This window comes from Hyla sarda, chromosome 11, assembly GCF_029499605.1.
Source record: "Hyla sarda isolate aHylSar1 chromosome 11, aHylSar1.hap1, whole genome shotgun sequence".
Taxonomy (NCBI): Eukaryota; Metazoa; Chordata; class Amphibia; order Anura; family Hylidae; genus Hyla; species Hyla sarda.
In genome coordinates, this window is record NC_079199.1 from 76,622,837 (window position 1) to 76,630,986 (window position 8,150).

The window sequence follows — 8,150 nt, forward strand, 5'->3', positions numbered from 1 at the left end:
GATTACATGATGAGAATGTTTCTTACAGTGTGTCACCCCAGTAGAAAGTTAATAACACAAGGAGGAGCTTTGTTACAGTGTGTCACCTCAGTAGTAAGGATAATACATGGGGGGAGGTTTTTTACAGTGTGTCACCCCAGTAGCAAGAAGATTTCATGAGCTGGAGGTTTGTTACAGTGTGTCACCCCAGTAGTAAGAAGATTACATGAGAAGGGTTTATTTATTTTTTTACAGTGTGTCTCCCCAGTAGTAAGAAGATTACATGAGGAGGAGGTTTGTTACTGTGTGTCACCCCAGCAGTAAATTAATAACATGAGGATGGGGTTTGTTAAAGTGTGTCACCCCAGTAGTAAGGAGATTACATGAAGAGGGGGTTTGTTACAGTGTTTCACTCCAGTAGTAAGGAGATTACTTGAGGAGGAGGTTTGTTACAGTGAGTCACCCCAGTAGTAAGGAGATTACATGAGGAGGAGATTTGTTACAGTGTGTCACCCCAGTAGTAAGGAGATTACACGAGGAGGAGGTTTGTTACAGTGTGTCACCGCAGTAGTAAGGAGATTATATGAGGAGGAGGTTTGTTACAGTGAGTCACACCAGTAGTAAAAAGGATACATGGGCAGGAGGTTTTTTACAGTGTGTCATCCCAGTAGTAAGTAGATTACATGAGTAGGAGGTTTGTTACAGTGTGTCACCCCAGTAGTAAGGAGATTAAATAAGGAGAAGGTTTGTTACAGTATGTCACCCCAGTAGTAAGGAGATTACATCAGGAAAGGGTTTGTTACAGTGAGTTAGCCCAGTAGAAAGGAGATTTTATGAGGAGAAGTTTTGTTACAGTGTGTCACCCCAGTAGTAAGTTAATAACATGAGGAGGTTTGTTACAGTGTGTCACCCCAGTAGAAAGGAGATTATATGAGGAGAAGGTTTGTTACAGTGTGTCATCCCAGTAGTAAGGAGATTACATGAGGATGGGGTTTGTTATGGTGTGTCACCCCAGTAGTAAGGAGACTACATGAGGAGGAAGTTTGTTACAGTGTGTCACCCCAGTAGAAAGGAGATTACATGATGAGGAGGCTTGTTACAGTGTGTCACACCAGTTGTAATGAGATTACATGATGAGAATGTTTCTTACAGTGTGTCACCCCAGTAGAAAGTTAATAACACGAGGAGGAGCTTTGTTACAGTGTGTCACCTCAGTAGTAAGGATAATACATGGGGGGAGGTTTTTTACAGTGTGTCACCCCAGTAGCAAGAAGATTTCATGAGCTGGAGGTTTGTTACAGTGTGTCACCCCAGTAGTAAGAAGATTACAATATGAAGGGTTTATTTTTTTTTTTACAGTGTGTCTCCCCAGTAGTAAGAAGATTACATGAGGAGGAGATTTGTTACTGTGTGTCACCCCAGCAGTAAATTAATAACATGAGGATGGGGTTTGTTAAAGTGTGTCACCCCAGTAATAAGGAGATTACATGAAGAGGGGGTTTGTTACAGTGTTTCACTCCAGTAGTAAGGAGATTACTTGAGGAGGAGGTTTGTTACAGTGAGTCACCCCAGTAGTAAGGAGATTACATGAGGAGGAGATTTGTTACAGTGTGTCACCCCAGTAGTAAGGAGATTACACGAGGAGGAGGTTTGTTACAGTGTGTCACTCCAGTAGTAAGGAGATTGCATTATGAGGAGGTTTGTTACAGTGTGTCACCCAGTAGTAAGGAGATTACATGAGGAAGAGGTGTGTTACAGTGTGTCACCCCAGGAGTAAGGGAGTTACATGAGGAGGGGGTTTGTTGCAGTGTGTCATCCCAGTAGTAAGTTAATAATATGAGGATGGGGTTTGTTACAGTGTGTCACCCCAGTAATAAGGAGATTATATGAGGAGGAGGTTTGTTACAGTGTGTCACCCTAGTAGTAAGGGAGATTACATGAGGATGAGGTTTGTTAGAGTGTGTCACCCCAGTAGTTAGGAGAAAAAATGAGGGGGAGGTTTGTTACAGTGTGTCACCCCAGTAGTAAGGAGATTACATGAGGAGAAGGTTTGTTACAGTGTGTCACCCCAGTCGTAAGGAGATTACATGGGGAGGGGGGTTGTTACAGTGTGTCACCCCAGTAGTGAGGAGATGACATGATCAGGAGGTTTGTTACAGTGTGTCACCCCAGTAGTAAGAAGATTACATGGGTAGGGGGTTTGTTACAGTGTGTCACCCCAGTTGTAAGTTAATAATATGAGGATGGGTTTTATTACAGTGTGTCATCCTAGTCATAAGGAGCTTACATGAGGATGAGGTTTGTTACAGTGTTTCCCCCAGTAGAAACCAGATTACATGAGGATGCGGTTTGTTACAGTGTGTCATCCCAGTACCAAGGAGATTACATGAGAAGTTTGTTACAGTGTGTCACCCCAGTAGAAAGGAGATTATATGAGGAGAAGGTTTGTTACAGTGTGTCATCCCAGTAATAAGGAGATTACACGAGGATGTGGTTTGTTATGGTGTGTCACCCCAGTAGTAATTAGATTACATGAGGAGGAGGTTTGCTACAGTGAGTCACCCCAGTAGAAAGGAGATTACATGATGAGGAGGTTTGTTACAGTGTGTCACCCCAGTAGAAAGGAGATTACATCAGGAGAAGGTGAATTACAGTGTGTCACCCCAGTAGTAAGGAGATTACATGGGGGGGGGAGGTTTTTTACAGTGTGTCACCCCAGTAGCAAGAAGATTTCATGAGCTGGAGGTTTTTTACAGTGTGTCACCCCAGTAGTAAGAAGATTACATGAGGAGGAGGTTTGTTACTGTGTGTCACCCCAGCAGTAAATTAATAACATGAGGATGGGGTTTGTTAAAGTGTGTCACCCCAGTAGTAAGGAGATTACATAAGGAGGGGGTTTGTTACAGTGTGTCACCCCAGTAGTAAGGAGATTACATGAGGAAGAGGTGTGTTACAGTGTGTCACCCCAGGAGTAAGGGAATTACATAAGGAGGGGGTTTGTTACAGTGTGTCACCCCAGTAATAAGGAGATTATATGAGGAGGAGGTTTGTTACAGTGTGTCACCCCAGTAGTAAGGGAGATTACATGAGGATGAGGTTTGTTAGAGTGTGTCACCCCAGTAGTTAGAAGAAAAAATGAGGGGGAGGTTTGTTACAGCGTGTCACCCCAGTAGTAAGGAGATTACATGGTGAGCAAGTTTGTTACTGTGTGTCACCCCAGTATTAAGTTAATAACATGAAGATGGGGTTTGTTACAGTGGGTCACCCCAGAAGAAATGAGATTACATGGGGAGAAGTTTTGTTGCAGTGTGTCACCCCCAGTAGTAAGGAGATGACATGAGTAGGAGGTTTGTTACAGTGTGTAAACCCAGTAGTAAGGAGATTACATGATGAGGAGGTTTGTTACAGCGCGTCACCCCAGTAATAAGTTAATAACATGAGGAGGTTTGTTACAGTGTGTCACCCCAGTAGAAAGGAGATTACATGAGGAAAAGGTTTGTTACAGTGTGTCACCCCAGTAGTAAGTTAATAACATGTGGAGGAGGTTTGTTACAGTGTGTCACCCGAGTAGTAAGAAGATTACATGGGGAGGAGGTTTGTTGCAGTGTGTCACCCCAGTAGTAAGTCAATAACATGTGGAGGGGGTTTGTCACAGTGTGTCAGCCCAGTAGTAAGAAGATTACATAAGGATGAGGTTTTTTACAGTGTGTCACCCCATTAGTAAGGAGATTACATGAGGAGAAGGTTTGTTGCCGTGTGTCACCCCAGTAGTAAGGAGATTACATGAAGAGAAGGTTTGTTACAGTGTGTCACCCCAGTCGTAGCGAGATTACATGCGAGGGGGTTTGTTACAGTGTGTCACCCCAGTAGTGAGGAGATTACATGATGAGGAGGTTTGTTACAGTGTGTCACCCCAGTAGTAAGAAGATTACATAGGTAGGGGGTTTGTTACAGTGTGTCACCCCAGTTGTAAGTTAATAATATGAGGATGGGTTTTATTACAGTGTTTCACCCCAGTAGAAAGCAGATTACATGAGGATGTGGTTTGTTACAGTGTGTCACCACAGTAGTAAGTTAATAACATGAGGATGAGGTTTGTTACAGTGTGTCACCCCAGTAGTAGGGAGATTAGATGATGAGGAGGTTTGTTACAGTGTGTCACCCCAGTAGTTAGGAGAACTAATGAGGAGGTTTGTTACAGTTTGTCACCCCAACAGTTAGGAGAATCCAAGAGGAGGAGGTTTATTACAGATTGTCACCCCGATAGAAAGGAGATTACATGATGAGGAGGTTTGTTACAGTGTGTCACCCCAGTAGTAAGTTAATACCATGAGGAGGAGGTTTGCTACAGTGTGTAACCCCAGTGGTAAGGGAGATTACATGAGGAGGAGTTTTTTTTTACAGTGTGTCACCATAGTAGTAAGGATATTTCATGGGGAGAAGGTTTGTTACAGTTTGTCACCCCAACAGTTAGGAGAATCCAAGAGGAGGAGGTTTATTACAGATTGTCACCCCGATAGAAAGGAGATTACATGATGAGGAGGTTTGTTACAGTGTGTCACCCCAGTAGTAAGTTAATACCATGAGGAGGAGGTTTGCTACAGTGTGTCACCCCAGTAGTAAGAAGATTACATTATGAGGAGGTTTGTTACAGTGTGTCACCCCAGTAGTAAGTCAATAACATGTGGAGGAGGTTTGTTACAGTGTGTCAGCTAAGTAGTATGAAGATTACATGATAGACATGTGCACATCAAAAATTTTCGTTTCTTTTCGTTTCTTTTTACACCTATATTCATATGTTTTCGGTTCGGCAGCCATTTTCGGATGACATTTTCGGACAGATTCGTTATTATCTAAAATGGCGGTCAAAATTTTCTAACGCATTTGTTATCGGATTCATTCGTCAACAGAAACATTAGTTTTCATAGGCATTCGTTATAATGGACTTTCATTATAGGATTCATTATCATTTGTTCGGTATTCTGATATATTCGTCATCTCTTTTGTTATCGGGTGCTTTTGTTATTCGGATACATTCGTTAGTTGGCTGCAGTCGTTATACATTCGTTATTCGGATACATTCGTTATTCGGATACATTCGTTATTCTGCTACATGCGTTATTCGGCTACATTCGTTATTCGGATACATTCGTTATTGCATAATGAATACATCCGCAATTTTGTCAATAAAGTTTATTGAAATTACAAAAAAAATCGAATTCGTTCCAGCAACTTCCACTTCCACCTGGGCTGAGCTGCATGCAGTATTGTGTTGGTTGTTGTGAGCTGTGATACTGTGATACTGAGTGAATAAAAATGTCTGGAGGAGAGCATGAAAGTGTGGCTGGGAGAGAGGAAGGTGAGAGTATGAGAGTGAGTGAGAGTGCAGGTGTCAGTGTGAATGTTGGTGGAAGAGGAGAGAGGAGAAGGAGGCGCCTTTATCAGGGCGGCATTAGCAGTGGCACTGCCAGTGGCACCACTAGTAGACAACACGGACTTGGGTGGTCAGTGTCCCCATCACCAAGTTCGGAAAGTGGAGGGGAGGAGTCGGCACCTGTTGCCAAAAAGAATCGTGGCCCCAGGTTCACCACAGATGAAAATCGAGCTCTGGTGGAGGCTGTCACCAGACATAAAGCCACACTGTTCACCACCACCGTGGGCAGTGAGGAGAAATTTGCGGCCTGGAAGCGGGTCAGAGATGCTGTGGTCCATGTTGGAGCAAAGGACCGATCAGTCGAATGTATCCGCAAAAGGTGAGTACTATATGTAAATGTTATATGTGTATATATATATATATATATATATATAAAAATAATAAATATGTGTGTGTGTTTCCCAACCAGGGTGCCTCCAGATGTCCCAGCATGCCCGGAGACAGCCGTTGGCATGCTGGGAGTTGTAGTTTTTCAACAGCTGGATTTATTACATATATATAATTATATTTAATTCCACCTAATGTGAAAAGGGTGATAACTTAGGTAGCATAGCATATTGATCAGTGTTATCTATGCTCTGTTGCTCCATCCAGGATCTCAAGCATGCAGCAGAGGAGTTAAAGGGGTACTCTGGTGAAAACCTTTTTTATTTAAAATCAACTGGTGCAAGGAAATTAAACAGAAACTAAACAGAAAAGTACCAGGCAGAAAGTACCCACCTACTGAGTGGTGAGCGTGCATCATATCTCAGGAGCTTCAAATGCAGAATTAATGTCCAGTTGCAGCAAGGGGTTAAACCCGTCCTTCACTGAGGGTTTAACCCATTGCTGCAATTGGGCATTCATTCTGGGTACCAGATGCCATGATCATTCAATACAGATCATGACATCTGCAGCAGTTAGGCAATTTAAATTTCATATATGATCACATGGACTGTGTCCTACTGTCCTTTATGGGTTAAAGGGGTAGTATACCATAGAGAGAAAACATATTAGTTTGTATAACCATGCCCTGGAGAGTTTAGTTAATATTTTTCCTTACTGCCTTTCACTAGAGTACCCCTTTAATGTAAGAGTAGTCTATGGGGAATTTATATATTATTACACTGTGTGTGGCACTTGTAATGATGTATATTCTACTAAATAAGTAATTAATCACAGATGGAAAAATTAAAACCACACAGAGGTACAGACAGTATAATTAAGTGTATTATTGAAAATAATGGAATACCCCTTTAACCCCTTAAGGACACATGACGTACTGGAACGTCATGTGTCCGCTCCCGATCTATAACGCGGGGCCACGGCGGGTCTAACAACGGCCGGGACCCGTGGCTAATAGCGCGCGACATTGATCGCTGTGCCGCACGCTATTAACCCTTTAGACGCGGCATTCAAAGTTGAATGCCGCGTCTAAAGTGAAACTGAAACCATGCCGGTTAGCTCAGTGGGCTGTTCGGGATAGCCGCGGCGAAATCGCGGCATCCCAAACAGCTTACAGGACAGCAGGAGGGTCCCTACCTGCCTCCTCTCTGTCCGATCACCGAATGACTGCTCAATGCCTGAGATCCAGGCATGAGCAGTCAAGCGGCAGAATCATCGATCACTGGTTTCTTATGAGAAACCAGTGATCAATGATAAAGATCAGTGTGTGCAGTGTTATAGGTCCCTATGGGATAACAATGATCAGTGTGTGCAGTGTTATAGGCCCATATGGGATAACAATGATCAGTATAAGAGATCAGTGTGTACAGTGTTATAGGTCCCTATGGGATAACAATGATCATTATAAGAGATCAGTGTGTACAGTGTTATAGGTCTCTATGGGAGCTATAACACTACAAAAAAAAGTGAAAAAAAAGTGAATTAATATCATTTAACCCCTTCCCTATTAAAAGTTTGAATCACCCCCCTTTTCCCATAAAAAAAACCACAGTGTAAATATAAATAAACATATATGGTATCGCCGCGTGCGGAAATGTCCAAATTATAAAAATATATTGTTAATTTTTGCGCGCAAAAAAATTCCAAAGTCCAATAAGTCCTATCAATGCAAAAATGGTACCGTTAAAAACTTCAGATCACGGCGCAATAAAAGAGCCCTCATATCGCCCCATACACGGAAAAATAAAAAAGTTATAGGGGTCAGAATATGACAATTTTAAATGTATTAATTTTCCTGTATGAAGTTAGGATTTTTTCCAGAAGTACGACAAAATCAAACCTATATAAGTGGGGTATCTTTTAACCATATGGACCTACAGAATAAATATCAGGTGTCATTTTTACCGAAAAATTTACTACGTAGAAACGAAAGCCCCCAAAAGTTACAAAATGGCGTTTTTTTTTCATTTTTGTCTCACAATGATTTTTTTCCCCGTTTCACCGTAGATTTTTGGGCAAAATGACTGACGTCATTACAAAGTAGAATTGGTGGCACAAAAAATAAGCCATCATATGGATTTTTAGGTGCAAAATTGAAAGAGTTGTGATTTTTTAAAGGCAAGGAGCAAAAAACGAAAATGCAAAAATGGAAAAACCCCTAGTCCTTAAGGGGTTAACATACCAGACATTTTGGTAACACTGGCTATATCTGTTGCTTATATGCAATTGTGCATATAAGTAAAATCAAACAGTTGTAACATTTGTCAACAAAACTTTTTATTGATTTTAAATGTATGATAAACTCTTTAATAAACTTTATCTCATGCAGGTATTATGACTGTAAAGCAACCGT